At 39.2% G+C, this 21,375-nt stretch overlaps 2 pseudogenes; both read right to left on the bottom strand.

Moving 5' to 3' along the window:
• Nucleotides 1–14,151: 14,151 nt before the first annotated feature.
• Nucleotides 14,152–14,811, bottom strand: LOC118846868 (annotated as a pseudogene).
• A 4,924-nt stretch (nucleotides 14,812–19,735) lies between these two features.
• On the bottom strand, nucleotides 19,736–21,024 carry LOC118846866 (annotated as a pseudogene).
• Between the last annotated feature and the right edge of the window lie 351 nt (nucleotides 21,025–21,375).

The following is a 21,375-nucleotide window of genomic DNA, read 5'->3' as shown; positions in this document are numbered from 1 at the left end:
AGGGACTAGAATAAGAATTGCATTGCTCTAGAAAATTTCTGAATGAGGAAACTCCTCATACCAATACAGGTAGGCACCTTCTTACCAATTCATGGTTTTAGAATGTTGAAAAGAGCACTTGAGAGGTTAAATGGCTTGTCCAGGATCACTCAACCATTTTGTGTCAGAGGAAGGACTTCATCTTGATATCCCTCTCCTCAAAATACCTTTGTAGCATACCAAGTAATAATCAAACTATTTTCCTTGGCATTCAAGGTTCTCCACAATCTGTTGCTACCCTGCAATATATTGCAACACCCTTTCTACCCTTGACTCATTTAAAACTTTTTTCACAACCCTAGTTTTATTTTTACTGCCCCCAAAACAATTTTAGAAAGAACAATTTTAGAAAGTCTTGGAATTCAGAAAAAGGAGATTTTCTCCAGCATATTTGGGAAGACATTTGGAGAAAGATTCTGAATGGCTTTTTGAGAAACTAATTCAAGAATGCCTTTTTGCTGCCTTTCTTCCCATTGTAAATATTCCTATAACATGCACAGTTATACCACAACTAGACGGTAATTCTTTCGCATCCAAAACAGAAAGCCTTTCTAGTTTATCATCTTGTCAGGCCTAACAGCTGACATGCAATTCAAAAGAAAAAAGGATATGCCAAAAGTCAAGTTTCCAAAGGCCAGCTTAAAAATGAGTAATTGAAGTAAAAACCTCAGGAAGATCCTTTATGATTGTAGCTCATTCTCTTCTCCCAAAACCCTGCTCCTCATCCTAATTTATCCGTTTCAATGCTTGTGTCAATAGTATCAACCATCTTCTAAGTTACTCAAATTCCAATATTCAAGGGTCAGAATCACCAATCACAAAAATCACAGAATCTTTAGAGTTGGAAAGGACCTCTAATGTCATGAAGTCCAAATTTTACTTGAACAAAAAACTAAACTCTATATCACACCTTATAAATGGTTATCCAACCTTGACTTAAAGAAAACCACTGAGAAGGAGCAAACTACCTCCTGAAGCAGCCCACTACACTTTTCAAAAGCTTGAATTTTCTTTGCATCAAGCTTAAAATTGCCTCATTTCAATGTCTGATCATTGCTCCCACTTCTGCCTTCAGGGACCAAAAAGTGTATTCCTTCCCCCTTAAGAGTCTTCTTACCAAGGGCAAAACATCTGCAGTTCCTTCAGTCATCATATGGCATGATCTTGAGTCCCTTTATCATCTTGATTGCCTTCCTCTGGAGAGTGCCTTTATTTATTAATGTCCTCCCTAAAATTGGTTCTGGGAACCAATCAGATAATATGCATATGAGGTCAAAGCAGAATGGAGTAGAATAGAACTATCATCCCTTTAATCCGGAATACTTGAAATCCTACTAGCTTTATTTGCTACCACATGTTACTGTTAACTCATGTTGAGCTCATGGTCCACTAAAACCTCTAGATCTTTTTTTCAGATGCATTACTATCTCAGTCATATCCCCTCAACATTGTGCTTGTAAAGTTGATTGTTTTGAACCCAACTGTTAACTCAACTCTGAACCCATGTGAACAATTAGCTTCCACGTAGGATATATTGAAAGTACTCATTTGGCTCGACTTCCCAACCAGCTGGAAGCTGAAAAATCAGCTGTATTCAGTTTGAATCTTGATTTGCAGACCAGGCAAGAAACATACATTTTTAAAGCCAAACTTTCAATCTGGATTAAATCACTTAGCAGAGGAATTGAGATACACAATCATACATATCACCAAAGGATTGTAATCTATTGCCTCTGAAACTCATGCTACAGAGAAGCGGGCAAAACAGTGGTAAAGTTGCTGATAAGGCAGACCTATATTGTCCAGCTTTGTCCTCCCCAACTCCACCACTCCAGTGCCTGTATCTCCATTCCTCATATCCTCTATCTTCTCCATCTGTCCACAGCCCACATTATCTCAAATCCTCCCAGCAGGTTGATTGGCAGTCTGAGCATTTATCTCATCTTAAGGTGTGCTGTCCTGATCCATGTTAGCTCTCACATTCAAGGTCTTAAAAGACTCACACGTTATGAATCTATTCTTTCTTTGTCCATCAGTGTCACTACTACAGGTAATGCCTAAAAAATATGACTTTGAAATGAGGCAGTTGACTAAGAGTTCCATCAAGTGGTCCCTGAGGTTGTGCATTTCAGAGAGGGAAATTTTCTGAGACTGTTCTCAAAGGGGTGAGGTATAGTTGAGATGGATTGTATCTGCAGTTCCTCAGGAACACTTCCATGTCATTCGCACAGTAAAAACAGGGCAGCCCTGGTATGCCATTTCTTCCTCTGATGATATAACTATTCTTAAAGCATTGGAGAGTCATCTGTTCTGATTTCATCTTTGAATAAAGAGTTCATTGCTCCTGTGATACCCTTTGACAATACTGACCTCTATCTTCTTACAAGGTTCTGGACAGAAATTCTGGATTATCTTGGTATCCTGGTAATACACTACAGCTTACTGCCTTTAATATTCTTCCAGTATTTTGAATGAGATGAAGTCGGGTTTTCTCCAATAGATTAACTAATAAATATCAGCCAATCAATCAACCAACAAATATTGCTTGAATAATTATATGAAAGAAAGTATAACTAGTGTTTGAATGGAGTTTCAAGTTACTAGTGCTGGGATGGAGTGTTGAGATGCATTGTTCAACCACTCCTATTTGTCCACCTCACCCTGCTACTGACTCATGGCCCATATAAATCTAATCTAAATGCTCTTTCTTTTATCCAGGAAGTTATACCTCCCAAGATGTTTGCCAAGTCTGGATCACCAGGATCAAGAGGCTACCATCTTGCTGATGTTTCTATCTTCCCTTGAGAATTCTAAGCTTCCCCTAACATAAGATAAATATTTGTCTAGAGGGACCCATTCTCTAATAGGCTGTAGAGTAATTGTGTCAAACTCAAATAGAAACCAATCTCTATTGGTATCATATTAGCTTTTTTTTCCTTTAGTCATTTTTCAGTCATGTCTGACTCTTATGAACACTTTTGCATTTTTACTTATTTTGTTAGTATTTCCCAATTACATTTTAATCTGGTTGCCTCAGGAGTATTGGGCTGCAACCTCTGCTATAAAGGTCATGTAGTGCAAGTGGAGATCCACTATCCAACAAAACAGGACATTCTTTATCTTTAATCCTCACTAGCATTGCTGCATTAGCCACGAACTCCAGAACCTCCAGTTTAAGAAGAGAGCACAGATCAAAACATCTCCTCAGTTCTCACATGGCTATACTACTTATGGGACTTCTCTGTTCACACTCTGTGTTGAGCACCTTCCCTGGATCCCAACTCCTGCTTTTCAGCTTTCTTCTAGGTGTTATCTTCCCCCATTAGATTATAAGCTCCTTGAGGGCAGAGATTGTCTTTCTTTTTTTCATATTTGTATAACCAGTGTTTACCACAATTCCTGGCATATGGTAAGTGTTTAATAAATGTTTATTGACTGACCTTGGTTAGTTGGTCAAGGTTGATGAGTCAGATTTTAAAGCCTTCTGGGTCTGAGATAAACCTGTCTCCAAACCCATCTCTATTTCCAAATACATATCCATCTGCCTTTTGCTTCTGGCAGACCAGTACCGAATTTCTTCTTTTATATACCCATGCATGTGACCATCTTGAATACAGACACAGTGTACCTCTGCCTCTTCAGCTGTGCTCTCTTTATGCTGGTCTTGCAGTGAGTTTACTATCTGTGGCCCCAAGCTTCTTTGCCCTTGCTTAAATAATGACTGCATGCTGATACATCTTCTAGCAGACTTTCTTCAACCTTTTTCAGTGGAATTCAAATAATCTCTGTTGGTTTCCTTCTTGTTTATAATGGCCCATACCTAAAGAAATGTCCTGGAGCTAGTGGAACCAATGTCTTCCATTTCCAACCTCTCTTTCTTTCCACTATCTTTAGTTCTAGATTCTTCATCACATACAGCAATTCTGAATAACCAAGACATTGTCCTTGTTCTTCCCTCACTAATAAATACACCTATGAGGATTAATTATATGTCAAACTCCTGCTCATTTAGATAAATCTGACATTGTCCATCTACTTCTCAGGCACTGCCTCTCTAGAGAGGCCTTTTCAAGTGTATTATAAGGTTAAGAACATTCTGTCTTTCATTATGAACAATATTAAGGAATTGGACATACATATTTCTGTGTACTCAGTACCAATATGGTTTCCATTCAATCTCTACATACATTTAAGCCCTATGACTCTGGACTTTTTGGAATGAATGAAAAAAAATTATCTGTCAATCACTTACTATGCACATAATACTATGCTAAGCAATCAAAAAGCAAGATAGTCCTTGCTTTCAAAGAGTTTACGTTCTATTGAGGGAGACAACACATATGGAATTGTTCAGCTGCAAGTCAGATGGGAAGGTCCCATAGTCCTTAGAGTGTGGGAGCAAGGCAGATGGCAATGCATATTCTTTCATGTAATTTCTGTGGATAATCACATCCATTTCTGATATTGAACCATTTGAAAATACCAAGGATTTTAGAGGCAAGAATCCTATTTTCTGGGTCTTCAGTAACTTTGCTGAGAAGGTAAGAGCTCCAGAACCCAAAGAAGCAGTTGCCAGGTCACATCTCCACAAGGCTTGCTCCCCTGGGTGATGGCTGTGGAAGGGAAAGAACAGAGAGTGGAAAGCAAGTCCCTAAAAATTCTCCATTGGCCTTTTATATTTGGAATCAGATGCCTGTTACTTTCATATTGCTTCTGTGACATATCCTAGACAGGACTCAGAGGTTTTCTCTTCTGGTGGGTAAGAGTGCCCACCAGAAAAAAAACAAGGATTCCCAATATTGAGTCTTTGTAGTTATATTGATAGCCTGACAGTTTACTTTCTATGATTAGCTAGCGCCAAGGAAAAAGACAGTCTCTGCCCTCAAGTAATTCACAATCTAATGAGGAAGACAATAAGTACATAGATATATACCCACAAGCTATGTACAGGATAAAGAGGAAATAATTCAAAGGGAGAGCCATTAGAATTAAGAGGGGTTGAGAAAGGATTCTTATAGAAGATAGGATTTTAGTTAGGACTTAAAGAAAACATGAGGCAGAGATGAGGAGGAAGAACATTCTAAGCATGGGAGATAGCTAGAGAAAATACATGCCTGGAGTTGAGAGATGGAGTATCTTGTTCTTGGTACAGCCAGGAGGCCAGGATCACTGGATGGAAGGGTAGGCGGTAAGATGCTAAAAAAAACTGGAAATGTATGAGAGCTAGATTGTGAAGGACTTTGTACACCAAACAGAGGATTTTGTATTTGATCCTGGCACTCCGAAAACTATTAATAATAAAACGATCGAATAAAGGATCAAGACTCATTACTGAGTACAAGTTTGCTAATAATCATCATTTGTGATAGAAACTAATGACTCAATATTTAAATGTGAAAGTCACAACAGTTTTATAATATCAGTCACTCCAGCAACAAACAACAAAACTTCATTGACATGTTGACATACAACAGTATCTTGACTATCTTAAGTCAATTGGTCTGACTAGCAAATTTCATTTTAAAAGTTCACTATCAAATTTGTAACTTTAAAAAAAAGAAATTATCTTCAATGGATCCCTGTGGTAGGCATGTAGCCTCACAGTTTGGTCCAATACTCAAAATGATATTCCATTAGTAATTGTTAAAAGACCCACAAATCCAACACAACCTCTTTCAAGTGACTTTGCAATCCTTCATTACTTCCTAGGTTCAAGGTGCTGTTGTGTCAGCATTTATTCAGATCTATAATGGCAATCTCTCAGTACCATGATCTATCCAGACCACACCAAAAAACACATTAGTTCAACACAGGAGGCATTTTGTTAGACTAGAATAGCAAAACAGATAGCATCTTTTTTTAATCTCCCACACACAAAGTGGCACAACCACACTCAGATTCTCATGTTGCCAGAATCACATTCCTAGGGTTGCATTCTAAATGAAACATATCCCAGGATTCTATAAGCTTAACCTTTCAGCATCCTACTGTGCCTTGCTTGTTATACCTCTGAATCAGATGCTTACTGCTTCTCCATAGAGCTACTGCTACTGTTTCCAGACCTCTTCCCCACTGAGATACTGCTATCAGTTACTGCTGGACTGATTCTCCTCTGAGCTGATGCCCTCTCCTCAGGAGTTTCTTCTTCCTCAAAGGGAGGGGTTTTTCCTTACTCTTTTGCAATACTGTATACATTCTATGGCAGTTCTTTTGTTAGTTAGACTCATAGCCATTCTCACAAAGCAGAGGAAGTAGCCCTATATCTAAGATTTTTTGTCAATTCCATTTTTCCTTCACAGAAATTACCACAGAATCGATTGATAATTTAGTTTGGAATGAATAAATTTTTTCAGTTCTCAATATGTCCTGACAGTTAGAACTAAGCCCATGTGAATTTCCTTGGACCTTCACTTAGCAATACTGTAGGGGAGGGGTGGAGCTATAGTAGAGCAGTCAGCCTTTGCCCTGAAATATTTCAAGCAACCTAGATTGCTTTCCTTCTTACATAAACAAAAAGGTTGATGTGAATTTAAGCCATTATAAGAGCCATAGCTTCTCAAAGTAGAGAGGTGGACTGATCTTAATCATAGCCAGGCCAGGTCTAAAATATTTTGCTCCTTTGGGCACTCATTTTAGGGGAGAAAATGGGCAAGTGAGCATATATTCAAAAGGGACATCTTGAATGGTGAAAAAGTTGTAGTAGATCCATTGAAGGATTTGAGAATATTTAACCTTAAAGGATATAAGACTTGGGAAGACATGATATCAGCTTTTAATTATTTTAACAGACTTAGGATAATAAATTGTAGTTATATTACTAGAAGAGACCTCAGAGATCATCTAGTCCAACCCTCTTGTTTTATAAAAGCAGAAACAAAGACTCAGAGATAATAAGGATTCAACCAGGTTCACACAAGTAGTATACAATAGACTTTAAATTTATAGCATCTGATTCACATTCCAATGTCTTTCATTTGAATTGTTCCACTTGACCCAAGGTGGACTAGATAGAATTGTAAAAATTGAGGGAAAATGGATCAATGGAGAAAATAATACTTCCCAAAAAGAATTATTGAAATATAGAAAGAGCTACATTTGGGAAGCAGTAAAGGTCTTCAAGAGGAATATTGATGGCTATCAGGAATATCATGCAGAGAATTCTAGTACAGATACCAGTTAGACAAACTGATTTTAAGGATTCTTCAAATTCTGGTATTCAGACAAGTTTATGAAGCAGTACCCTTTAACCCAACAATACCACTACTAGGTCTGTATCCCAAAGAGATCAAATGAAAAGGAAAAGGACCCATATGTACAAAAATGTTATAGTAGTTCTTTTTGTGGTGGCAAAGAATTGGAAATTGAAAGGATGTCCCTGAACTGGGAAATGGCTGAACAAATTGTGGCATATAATGGTGATGGAATACTTTTGTACTATAAGAAATGATGAACAGGATGGTTTCAGAAAAACCTGGGAAGACTTATATGAACTGAGGCTCACAGAAGTGAGCAGAACCAGGAGAACTTTGTACACAGTTACAACAATATTGTATAATGATCAGCTATAAATGAATCAGTTATTCTCAATAACACTGTGATCCAAGACAATTCCAAAGGACTTATGATTTTTTTTTAAAAATGCTATCCATCTCCAGAGAAAGAACTGATGGAGTATGAATACAGATCAAAGCATACTTTTTTTTTTTTTACTTTCCTTATTTTTCTTGTCTTTTTTTGGTCTGTATTTTCTTTCACAATATGGCTAATGTGGAAATGTGTTTTGCATGACTGTGAAGAGGTTTGGGGTAGAGGTTAGGTGTACTAAGAGCTCGATAATGCCAATGTCACGGTGCCTGGAATGAATCCACACACTCAAGCTGTCTTTCAGTCAAGAGGCGGTTTATTGTTATGCCAATAGAAGCAGGTAAAGTTCCTTTGGGGAACTTGCAACTTAATGGGAGTGAATCTAAAGCTTATGTTAGAAACAGGGCAGGGAAAGGAATAATTAGGTAATCTAAGGGGTCCAGGTATCTTGGGAACAGGTGTCAGTGATTTATGGATGGAAACACATAGGGAGTTTTGCAGAGATAACTTTGCAGAGATACCAGACAGTGAAGGAGAAAAGACAGGTGTTTTTTGTTTAGTTGCCAGAGGAATGGACCTTGGGGATCTGATGCCAAGAGAGTCCTTAGGTCAGCCAGGGACAAAAATCCATGGGCCAGGCACCTCTCTGTCTATTTTGATAAGAGAATGTATTCTGCAGCAAGAGGAAATTTTCTCACAGGGCAAGAGCCTGCTGAGAAATTGATCTTAGGGCTGGGGCTCAAGCACCCCATCAACTGCACGTGTATAATCGATATCAAATTGCTTGCTTTCTCAAGGGGAGAAGGGATACAGAGAATTTAGACCTCAAAATTTTAGAAAAATGAAAGCTAAAAATTGTTTTTACATGTTACTAGAAAAAAATAAAATATTAAAAAGGCCGTGCTTGAACCCAAAGAAGGGTTGAGAAAATGAAATATGCTCCCTTCAATTCAGAGATGGAGAACTATGGGTACAAAATACTGTATATACTGCTAATTTTACTAAACTACTTTTCAAAAATTTTTTTCTTAATAAATCCACGTTACAAGAGAAGAATCTCTGCCTAAAGAAGGTGATTGGAATATATTCAGAAATGGAGGCAATTAATCAATGAAATATAAAAAATACTCTCATGAAAAGCTATAGATGGTAGTACATTTGTGATCTGTCCCTACTTAAGGGTCCTTTGGGAGCCATTTTGTCTCTTCTCCTAACTCTTGGCACTCTTGTGAAGTAATGATTGTGGCACTAAAAAGTAAACTCCATAAAGGTAGAGACCATGAGTTATTAGTACCCTAAATACAATAGGCACTTAAAAATGGTTGTTGAATTATTATTGTATACGAAGACCTTTACTGAGTCCGAATTAAGGAAGTGAGTGGATCCAGCACTGAGGTTCGGACCAGTGTAAAATGTTCTTTAGATCTGGTTGGTATCAGTCATACCAGCCCCACTAAATAGAACTAAAGCATTTTTTTAATTCCTGGGATCTACAATTTATCAGTTCTGTGCTATGAGTTTCTTTTCACTTAGCTTGTTTTCTTTAGTCACTAGTAAAGTCCTATGTGGGAAACTCAATGTTTCTGTCTAGATAGATATTAGTCCAGTAGAAGAGACAGATCAGGACTAACTACCACCAGACAGTCACCTGCTGTGGGCCTGTGTAGCTGTAAGCAAGAACTGATTAGTCTAGGAAGCTATGCTGGACATAAGGGATTAAAAGTAAAATTAGTGATAAAATTCCTGGGATCTACATGTGTTATCGATCTTTTGCTATGAGCTTCTCTTCATTTGCCTTATTTTCAATTGTCACTAGCAACGTCCTTTGTGGGAAACCCAACTTTTCTCCGGATATTAGTCCAGTAGGAGAAATAGATCAGTTAAGTCTTAGAAGAAGCGTACAGCTCTTCCAAATATCCCTATGGAGGGCACGCCCTCTCTCTCACCCTGAGGTTGCCTATAGATGGGGGGCGGGGATGGAAGAGCCCAGCATCCTGTGATGGTGGTAGCTTGTCATACTACAGATATGGAGCTGTATATGTTGGAAAGACAGAGAAATAGAGCCAGATAGGACCCCTTCATAGCACAACAGTACGGTACTGGGAGTCTGGGGTTGCTAGGTATCTTTCTTTATGTTCCAATGTCCCTGGAGGACTCTTGTACATCTGATTGCGTTGTGAGCTACATGAGGTTTTAGACAGAGAAAATACTAAAGGATTCAGGAAATAGAATGCTTCTGCTAATATTTTGATTAAGTCATTTCTGTGGTTTTTCGGGATTTGCAAAGTGCTTTCCTCAAAGCAATACTATGAAATAGCTTATGCAAATATTAGTATATTCATTTATAGTTGTAAAAACTGGGGCTAGAAGAGGTTAGAAAAACAAAAGGGCTTAGTGACTGGTCATGATAACAATGCAAAAGAAATTGCTATTAGGTTAAGTCTATTAGAAATTGCAATTAGTTATTGCTGTTGGACTCTGAGGACAGATTAAAGCATATTTTTTCTTTATTTATTTTTCTTGATTTTTTTCCCAATATGGCTAATGTAGAAATGTTTTTGCATGATTTCATATATATAATGAATATTGGATTTCTTTCCTTCTCAATAGGTGGGAAAGGGAGTTAGGGAGAGAGAGAATTTGGAAATAAAAATAAACTATTTCTTAAACATTTTCAATGTTATTACTATTAAGCAGCTAGGTGCCTCAGTGGTTAGAATGCCAAACCTGAAGTTAGGAAGACCTAAATTCAAATCTAGTATTGGATACTTACAAGCTGTTTAACCCTGGACAAGTCACTTAATCCTTGCTTGCCTCAGTTTCCTTATCTATAAAATAAGTAACACCTACCTCCTAGGGTTGTTGTGAGGATAAAATAAGATAATATTTGTAAAGTGCTTTGTAAACCTTAAAGACCTGTGTAATTGCTAGCTATTATTATTTAGGTCACATTTCTATAGCACTTTAAGCATTATAAAGGTTCAAGGCTCACCAACACTATTATATTCATTTTATAAGTGATGAATCTGCAGCTAAGAGAGATCAAGTAACTTGGCCCTGGTCTCACAGCTACAAGTGTGAACCCATGTGTTTGCTATTGTCCTCATTCCACTACAGAGTACTGCTCTATGGAACAAGGTCAATGACAGTCGTGTCCTTGATTACAGCTGGGCCCTTTCCCCTTCTCTTGGGCCTGCTTATGGCGGAGTTCACTACACACTAAGGGGAGACTGAAAAGGGTATCAGCACCAAACAGTGGTGAGCACTGAAAGAAGTTATGAAACAGTCACAAGAAGTCTCTGGATTGATAGCCTGGAAGATAGAATAGAACAAAGGAAGGCAAACCCCAAAGAGACTGGGTCAGGCCCGGCTTCATTCTGCTTGGGGTCTGTTTCATCATGACTGCTGTCAAAGTAATCTTCCTAAAGTGCAGCTCTGACCATGACAGCCCACACACACACACACACACACACACACACACACACACACCACACATACACATCACACACACACTAAATTCCAGTGGCTCCCTATCATCTCCAGGCTCAAATAGACCATCCTCTGTTTGGCTTTTTAAAGCCCTTCATAACCCCCTACCCTCTTCCAGTCTTCATACACCTGTATTCTCCCCACTGAAAAGATTAAAATTGATCCTTTATCATTTTTAATTGATCGATTTTGTCTGGTAACTGCGTTTGTCCTGTAACTGCTTAAGCCATGCTTCTTTGTCTCTGAGCTTGGTTCAGGGATTCAGCTGGTCTGTAATAAGTAGAGTTTGAAAATCTAGCTCTCCCCCTAATCATTGTTGTATTCTTACCTCAAGGAGTTAGCTGACCTTGGGGGATGTGTGTGAACACAAGGGACTTGGACCTAATATCTTTACACCACCAAGCTATCTTTCAAGAATATCTGGTTCACTGTCCAAAAAACCTGGACAGCTGTCTTGCACCTGGACTCAAACAATGAGCACTTCTTAGTCTCAGGAGAGGAGGGAGTCATTGCTAGCCCTTCGTTACCAAACTTCCAACCAGTTATATCGTTCCCTGTCCCCCAGCTCTGTAACCAATCATGTAGCCCTTAGCCTCATGATGTCACCTACCCTATTGTGTTCTTTGTTCTGTACTCCCCAAAACCTACAAAACAAGAGATTTTTTTCTCAGGGTGTTGGGCCAGAGACAGTGTCATTAACTTTTTTATTTGAAGGAAGTATATTCCCATTAATGTTATCTTGCCTGGAGAAAAGTGCCTCAGTTTACCTCTTTGTTAAATTTCACGCATGATACCACCTACTCTTTCTTCCAGTGACATTGGCCTTCTTGCTGTTCCTTGGGCAAGGTATACCATTTCCTATATACAGGAAGTTCCCCTGGCCATTCCCCAGTCATGGAGTGCTATCTCTCCTCACTGTCACCTCTTGCCTTCTCTGGCTTCCTTCAAGTCCCACCTAAAACCCCACCTTCCACAGGAAGCCTTTCCCAATCCTCCTTAATCCTAGTGCTTTCCCTCTCCTGATTATCTCCAATTTACCCTGCTTGTATCTTGTTTGTACATAGCATGTTGTCCGTAAGTTCCTTGTGAGTAGAAACTGTCTTTTGCCTTCCTTTGTATTCCCAGCTCTTAGCACAGGACCTGGCATATAGTCGAATCATAATCAATGTTTATTGGCTGACTAGATTCTGGTACTGTACCTTTAGATTACCCTCTGGCTGTCCCAAACTCTACTCCAAGCCCCACCTCCAACCTATCTTGCCTCCAAGTGACTTTCTCTCAATTAGTTACATCCAGCAGTGTTCCTCTGGAGTGGATAACTATAGAATGGTCTATGGCAGGTCAGGGTGTAGGGGGTTTTCAACAATATGTTAGTGATGATTATACTGGGATCACCAAAACTGTTGTTGGAAGGTTGCTTGCCAAGGTAGCTTAAACTCTTACTTCTGTGGATCTTTTTTTTAACCAATAAAAAAGCAAAGAATGAACCTTTCTAGTTGGACCTCTCCTGATTCCTTCCCTGACCATAGAGAAAGGGAAGAGAAAAGTTGCTGAGTTTTCATTGTTTAAAACTTCTAAGTTGTGACTCAGTCATGTCTGATTTTTCATGAGTAAAGATACTGGAATGGTTTGCCATTTCCTTCTCCAACTCATTTTACAAATGAGGAACTAGGGAAAACAGGGTTAAGTGACTTGCCCAGGGTCACATAGCTAATAAACGTCTGAGGCCAGATTTGAACTCAGGAAGATGAGTCTTCGTAATTTCAAGCCCGGTGCTCTATCCTCTGCACCACCTAGCTGCAGCCACTCATAGGCATTGTTCACACAATACAGAATAAGCAAGACAGCAAGCGGAGGAGCTACAAGATTACATTAAAATATCCTCCTTTATTCTCTACCTTTTTAGCTCCCTTGATCACCCATTATAATGGGCCTCCAGGTGGAGGGGACTTTTAATTGCGACTGGTAATCTCAGGAGTCCCTTCCAATACTAAGTTTCTAGGAGAGCTTTCAGTGTTTTAGGGTTTTGAACTCATAGGATAAAAGGTATTACATAATATAAGTATAGTATTATAGGAAAAGTATAAGATGGGGAATAAAAAACTTGAATTCTAGACCCACTCTGGGGAAATAGAGCAACAGATTTGCAGTCAATAGACTGGGTTTATATTTGTCTCTACCAATTATTACCTGCGTGACATTTAGCAAATCATTTAACTTATCTAGGCCTCAATTTCCTCCTGGGTAAAATGAGAGGATTTGACTAGATGGCCCCTGGTTTCGCATATTTATCTATTTTCCAAATGATCGTATGACCTGATTCTGCCAAAAATAATCTGTGTGATCTTAACCCAATGATTTAGCTACTCTGAGCCTTAGTCTTCATCTATAAAATGAGAGATTTGAAGCTTGAATATCCCCACCCCCAGCTCCAATAATTTTATGATTCTGATGCCAGTGAGCAAAACTGCCAAAAGTGGCCCATTTCCCCTTATGCATTCTGCCTTGCCTCTGATAAGGCATCACCCATCCTTCGAAAAGTTCTTGTATATGATGACTAGAAAGGTGCTGATCTTTGCCTGGATGTGCATAACTTAAAATATTCTCATTCAGAGTAAAGTAAGAGTCCTTGTGGAGTAGAGTGTAGCAGTCCTTACAGTATAGGAAAATTGTCCTTCAGGACAAGAAAGCTGAGCATGTGTGGAAACACAAAGATGGCAGAGCCTATCTATCTATATATATGCATATAAATATATGTACATATATGTATGTATTGCATTTATATATTTTGATTTATATGTGTGTATATATTTATGTGTATATGCGTATCTATGTGTATGGGTGTATACATGTATGTGTAAATATGTGTGTATGTATACATACATATGTGTGTGCATATGCATATATATGTGTATATATATATTTATATATACACAATCAGATTTAATTTCTTGGGCGAGAAGGAATGAACTGAAAACCCTAGATTACAAAGAGTAGCAAGGGCTTGTGCCAATAGTTGAACTTACATAGCCCTTCTGCTCAGAATTCAGCCCTTTCTAGGACATTAGGACTAAAGATCCCTCCAAAGTACAAGCTTTAATCTCTCCCATTGACAACACAAAGTCCCACATGAACACATCTCCAATGTCCCTCGCCAAGGATTGAGTTTTATCAAAGCCTCCCCCCAAAAGAATCCTGCTCTTGCTCAAAGATAATATTTAACTCAAACTCCAGAGAGTATTCTTGCTTTTGGGCCTTCCTCACCATGGGCTTCCCATTTACCCAGAGTTCAGCAGTGAGTCTGACTCCCAGCTAGCACACAAGTGCATTGGAGAAGAAGTGGTCTCAGGGACCTACCATACATCCCAATCCCTCTCTTACATCTCATTTTAATTTGACTCAGTGGCATAGGAGAAAAGGCTACAGCTTCTTATAAGGTCAGTGTAGACTTTCAGGCACACAGTGAAGGCTTTCAGGGGCTTCTCCAGATGTGGTATCAAGGTCACATAAGAATCTTGGGAATACAAAGGTTTTCCCACTCAGTTCTGTGGCAAAGACAGAAAAACAGAGGAGAGTCGAGATCTAGACGATTCATAAAGAGGTTTCCTTACGTACATATTAAATCAACAATATTAAATCCAACACATTTCCCACATCCCATACAGAGCATTCCTCTGACTTACCTTTGCAAAGCCTCATCCCCCATAACAAAACTCAGACACAGCTATAGACAGTTCCTACCTGTCTAAGAAAGAGCATCTCTCAAGACTCATGATGACGAAGAAACACAGTGGCAGCTTCTTCATGGTCATTCTCTGCTTCTGCTCAGTCAGGCCTTGGGGATATGGCTCTGGAGGGAACTGTTGTACTGAAGTCTCTAGGACTGGCTGTCTGAGTTTGCCCTGTGTAAAGATCTGCTTGATGAGGGTTTTTATCCACACCAGTCAAGATGTCACCAATAATGTATAAATGATTTTCCAAAACTGCCTGTTGGATTAAGGAATCAGGGTTGTGGTAGCATCAAAAGACACAGGATTGTTTCTGACCAGGGAAGTTGATGTTAGTTATTTATTAGAGGGATGGTTGGAGTTTCAACTTTTGGTAGCAATAAATAGAAGACAGAAGAATATAAATACTTTTAGAAAGGTATGAAAACATACCAGGACATGACTTTGAGGAATAGGCAGAAAATTCGGGCTCCTAAAGAACCCATTGAAAGCTATCCAAGGAAACATACCCCCCTGGTATGTAGAGCACCTGCTTCAGTCTCTAAGGTGCTGCAACATCAAGAATATCAGAAGAGGCGTCTTATGAGTTTAGTTAAGCAGAACCTGTGCACACTTGCCCTGTCATGGGCACCAGTTTTGTTCCCACCCTGAACTACCCCAGGTATTAGATAAATACATACTAAGCCATAGTCTGTCAACTGGCATCATAGGCTGGTCCACTATTCTGTGGTAGCAGAATCATAGTATAAAGGAACATCAGAGTTGGAAGGACCTCAGTACTTATTGAATCCCACCCAATATCCACTAATGAGTTGGAATGACCTCAGTACTTATTGAATCCCACCCAATATCCACTAAAGAATCCCTGCTACAATATATCTCACAAGTAGTTATCCAGCTTTTACCAAAATTCCTTCAGTAAAGAGAAATGAAGCCCATTACACTTTTGTAGAGCTCAAATTGTTAGGATTTTTCCCTAAAGCTATACCTCAATTTGCTTCTTTGTAGCTCCAAATTCCTTTATTTACTTCTCTAAGAAGAATCTGAAAGCCATCCTTCCATTTTGTTTCAACTATCTTCTCTCTTCTTTTATTTTCTGATATGATTCGGTTTCTCTAGTGGTAAACTTACTCATTGGTCATTGGACAAGAATCTCACATGTAAAGGCTCAATAGTTGGGTTGATGTTTATAAACAATCTAACAACTGTGTAATCCTTAGCATACTTTATTCTGTTTTACACCATTCTGACACCATTACCTCAGAAGTTGAATAGGGTGACACAAAGGGCAAAAGACCATTTTACATTTTTCCATGGTCAAAGAATTCATCACCAAAGAGCCTTCTAGCTACTGATGATCCTCTCATTTTTAGGTATTCTGGTCCCCAATGCATGAAGTCTATCACTGAGGCTGCACTCAAAGGCTCTGCAATTTGCCAGACCCAGGCATAGTTTGCATTTCAGTGAAATAGCCTTCAAGAACCCTCTGGCAATAAACTCAACAAATTTGAACTTCCTTACATGGATCAGCTCTTTAAATACTTCAAGATGATTATTATGTCTCCTCTAAGTCTTCTCTTCTTTATACTAAACATACACTTTTCCTTCAAATGATCCTCACACTAAATGAACTCTAGACCCTTCACCATTCTGGTTACCCTCATTTGTCTGCTTTCCAGTTGATTGATTTCCTTCCTAAAATTTGATTCTCAGAACTGAACACAATATTCCATGTGTGGTCTGATCAAGGATAGAGCATACTGGAATTATTACTTCCTTATTTTAGGAAGTTAAGCAACTATAATAGAGCCCAAAATCATACTACCTTTATAGTTGCTATTTCATATTATTGACATATTGAGCTTGCCATCACCTATAATTATAAGGCCCCTTGCACACAAACTTCTGCCTAACCATGCCTCTCATTTTTTGTGCTTGTGAAATATTTTTTGTAACTCACACGGAAGACATTATATTTTACTCTATTAAATTGAATTTTGTAGTTTTAGTTCAACACTCTAGGCTGTCAAGATCTTCTTGGGTCTTGATTCTATCATCCAGCATACTATCTATCCCTCCCAATTTTATGTCAGCTTCTAATTTAATGAACATACTTTCTTTGTCCTGATCTAAGTCATTGATAAAATATCAAACAGCACAGGACCAAGGACAGTTCCCTTGAGTACTCCAATGCAGACCTCCTGTCAAGTTGATAGTGATTGTTCTTGAGGTCAGTTATAAAAACCATCCTGAATCCATCTGAAAGTACCATATTCTAATATACATCTCTCCATCTTCTGGACAAGAATACTTTGCTAAAATATGGGTAAATTGTATCTATAGTAGACCTGCACAACTTGGTAGTAAGTATGGGCCAAAATTAAAACAGGCTAAACTTCAGAATGCAGATAGGTTTTTAGCAGCTCACTTTCCAAGTAAAGGTATAATTCATTATTAAACTATTTTACAAATAAGCCATGGTTAAAAAGGAGGAATCTCAATTAATATTAATTAATTACACTTATTACTTAAGATTTTTATTGATCATGAAGTCACATTAATGTTAAAAAATTAATTTGCTAAGAAGTACAAGTTTTAATACATTTTTCAGGTTTTCTTACTGTTTACACTCAGTTATTGGGACACATCACACTTCTTGTCAGCAATCAGTTTATCACACACAGAATCATGTTTGAATTAAATTTCTTTAGAAATCTGAAAACTAACCTTAGTAACCACCTCATTTTCTGAGTTTACTTTCTTGAAAAACCATTCTTCCCCACTGATACTTTTCAACAATTTGGTTGCTTTGATTTTTCATTGGTGTCCAATTTGCTTAAGTCAGGATATTTTGATTTGAAGAGGCAACAAAGATTGTATTCCTTCGGAACAGCTATTACTTCCCAATGAACAAGGCACAGTATTTTGTCTCTCATGTAAGTATCTATTTGTTCACTCTGGATTAAACACTCTATGCTCTGATTCAATCTTCCATTTCTTTTCATCACTCATTTTACAAAGTCATCCCAAAAACTTTAATGTTAGAACCAAAAAAATCTCCACAGAAACTGCTCACATACAAAGAAATACTGAACTGAGTGTCTGACCTTGGAAAGAGCACCAGACATTCATGTAACTTAGAGGGCAGCTGTGCAGCAAGGGAGGGGAAGAAGCCCTCGTGTTGTTGCCACTCATCACATAGCAGGACTCAGTTGTGTTGGCCTATAGCTGCACTCACTTTGCCCCTGTTCAATACCAGTAATGACTGAAAACACAGCGAAAAGATATGACTCTCGCTCCTCTCAGACTAGAGACAGACTGACGATAATTGGTTGCCACAGGTCATGTGACAAACAGGCGAGTGCACAGTGGCAACCCACCACCAAGTTACATGACTGGCACAATAGTGACTACACAGATAAAGCACTCATTGCATCTTTACTTTCTTTTACATCCTCTACATTTTTTGAGGGCTGTCCAAAATCCTTCAGCAGGCCATAAATGACCCATAGGCCTTATGTTGTGCAGGCCTGATCTACATCATACCTCTCTGATCCACAGATTTAGTAACCTTATCCAAAAAAAAGTATGTAAGATTGGACTGGCATAGCTTGTTCTTAATGAAAGCAAGCTAGTCCTTGGCAATCATTAAGTCCTTTTCCAGATGTTCCCTAAATACCTTGTTAATGATCCACTTTATATTTTTCACTGGAATCAAAGTCTGATTATTTTGATAATTAGTTCTAGCCCAATAGAAGCATGCAATGAAAATTCAAATAATGCAGCCACTTCATGGGATTCATTATTCATACTAATCAGGATCTGTGTTGGCTATAGGGTGCAATAAATAACTTCTAGGGTCCAGTAAAATTCCAGAATTCCAGTACAGTCTTTTAGGATTTTAAAATTCTACAATGATTAATGTCATATAACAAGAAAGGAAAGATGATAAAGTGGGAAAAGCATTGAATGGAGGAGACAGAAGATTTGGGTTCTAGATACGCTCCTCCCCCATTTACCTAGAAATAGAAAGAATGCTAGATGTGAAGCCCAAGTAACTGAGTTCAAATTTGCTTCTATCACTTTACACCTGATTCACCTTGAGTAAGCCATTTAACTTTTCTGGGCATCAATGTCTTCCTCTGTAAAATGAGGGTAGACTTGATACCATAAGATATGCCATCTTTGACTATTGTTCTATAGTCTTATTCTATAAATTTGGCAAAAACTAGCTGTGTGAGCTTGAGACAGTGACTTCCCCTCTGACAGCGTAAATTCTTCATCTATAAAATAGAAGGATTTGTAGGAGATGGTCTTGAATGTCCCCTTCCAGTTCTAATATTTATGAACCTAATGCCCAATGGGTAAAGTTTCCAAAAGTAACGCATTTGCTCTTGGATTATTTCTTGCGCTCTCTGCCTTTGCTATAAGGGCAGAATGAGGAGCATAGAAATAATACAGTATAAGTGTTGCAGTTTCATGGTGTATTGTGGCAGCACAGTCTCAAAGAATTCAGAGTCAGACCACCTCTAATCCAAGTACAGGCATTTATTGAGAATTGATGCCCCTCAGAAGCAGGCTATGTTCCAAGAGGAACCAGCAACTTAGTAAGACAACACAGGCAAAATTATAGTGCAATGATGCTTACTACACAACAGAAATTATGAATATTAAGAAGGCAGGAGGGATTTCTTAAGGGATTAGGTAATGGGGAGGGATCCCTCCTATGGTTCAGTGGTAAAACATCCTGGTCACGCTGTTTCTAATTGGCTAGCTACTATGGTCCTTAGAGAATTGAGTTTGGGGGTAATGGCTAGGTTGGGGCAGTGGCTAGCTAGAAGCAATGGCTATATTGAGTCCAGGGGCCTGAGGTGTGGTTAAAGCCAGATTGTGTGGTCAAATCAGGGCATGCCTACTGTTCAGTGGAGACCATAAAACATCAGACTATTGGGGCTGAGGGCAGCTTTATTAGGATTCCATCATAAGGAAATAGCCATGCCAGCAGGAAAATAACAACAGCAGAATCTAAGATATGGAAATGAAATTTAATTTCTCAGGTGAGAAGCAGTCATCAGAAAAGTCTGGGATCTCAGAGACTAGCAGGGGCTCATGCCCATAACTGAGGCTTAATGACCACATAGACCTTTTTCTCAAAGTTCAGCCCCCTCCAGTCTAGGATATTAGGACTAACGGTACACAAGGTACACAGTATTAATTTCTCCCAGCAACAACACAAAGTCCCACATGAACACATCTCCAATGTCCCCCACCAGGGACGGAGACTTTTGAAATCCTCCCCCAAAAGAATCCTGCTCTTGCCCAAGGATAATCTTTGACTTCATCCCCAGAGAGTATCCTTGTTGTAGGGCCTTCCTTACCATGGGCTTCCCATCTACCCAGAGTTCAGCAATGCCTGACTCTGATTCCCAGGTGGCACAGAAGTGCATTGGAGCAGGATCAGCCTCAGGGACCTGGAACAATACTTCTTTATTACCCACTGTAAAGGTGTATGTCCCAGTCATTCTCTTATACAGGAGAATCTCATTAAAAATTGACTCAGTGGCATAGGAGAAAAGGCTGTAGCTCCTTGTCAGGTCAGTGTAAACTTTCAGGCACACAGTAAAGGCATTCAGGGAATTCTCCAGGAGTGGTGTCAGGGTCACATAGGAATCTGCAGATTCTAGTGGGAATACAAAGGCTTTCCCACTCAGGTCTGTGGAAAAGACAGAAGGGTAGGAAAGAAAAGTCAAGCTCCAGAGAAATCTTGAATAGGTTCCCTTACTTACACATGAAGTCAACCATAGACCATCCAACACCGTCCCCACAATCCATATAAAGAATGAGGGGAATGGGGCTTGCAGAGCCAAGGTGGCAGAGAGAAGCCAGGAAATTGCCTGAGTTCTCCCCCATTTCCCTCAGAAATGTTAAATCAAGCCTCTAAAAGAATTTTAGAGGGACAGAATCCACAAAAAGACAGAGTTAAATAGTTTTCCAGCCTAAGATAACTTAGAAGGACTTCAAGAAAAGTCTGAGACACTTGAGTAAAGGGGGAATGCAGCCTAGCATGGGTGATATCCAGGCAAGCAGGGTGAGGCTCTCAGACACAGCACAGATCATCATCCAAGGCCCCAGGGTCCTGGCTCAGCAGACCTGTGGCATAACAGGACAGCTGTAAGGGCTCCATCCTCAGCACAACAGGCAAACTGCCAGCCCCAGAACCCAAGGCAGAACAGGCACAACTAAGTCAGGCTACCCTAGCTCACTGGGCAAGCCACCAGATCCAGAGGCCCCAGTGCAGGAAGCCAATGACCAAGCCCCTAGCCCTCAGTGCAAGAAGGTTGGGACAGTGGTGCAGTGCCTCCTGCACCACAGGAACAGAGCTAAACTTTTAAAAATGAGCAAAAAAAGTGCTGACCATAGAAAGGTTCTATAGCAACAGGGAAGATCCATACCCAGACTCAGAAGAGGACAGCAATGTCAAAATGCCTACATGTGAAGCCTCAAAGGGGACTATGAATTGGTATCAAGCCAAAAA

The sequence above is a fragment of the Trichosurus vulpecula genome, chromosome 4 (assembly GCF_011100635.1).
Source record: "Trichosurus vulpecula isolate mTriVul1 chromosome 4, mTriVul1.pri, whole genome shotgun sequence".
Classification (NCBI taxonomy): Eukaryota; Metazoa; Chordata; class Mammalia; order Diprotodontia; family Phalangeridae; genus Trichosurus; species Trichosurus vulpecula.
This window is presented reverse-complemented; position numbering and strand designations above follow the sequence as displayed.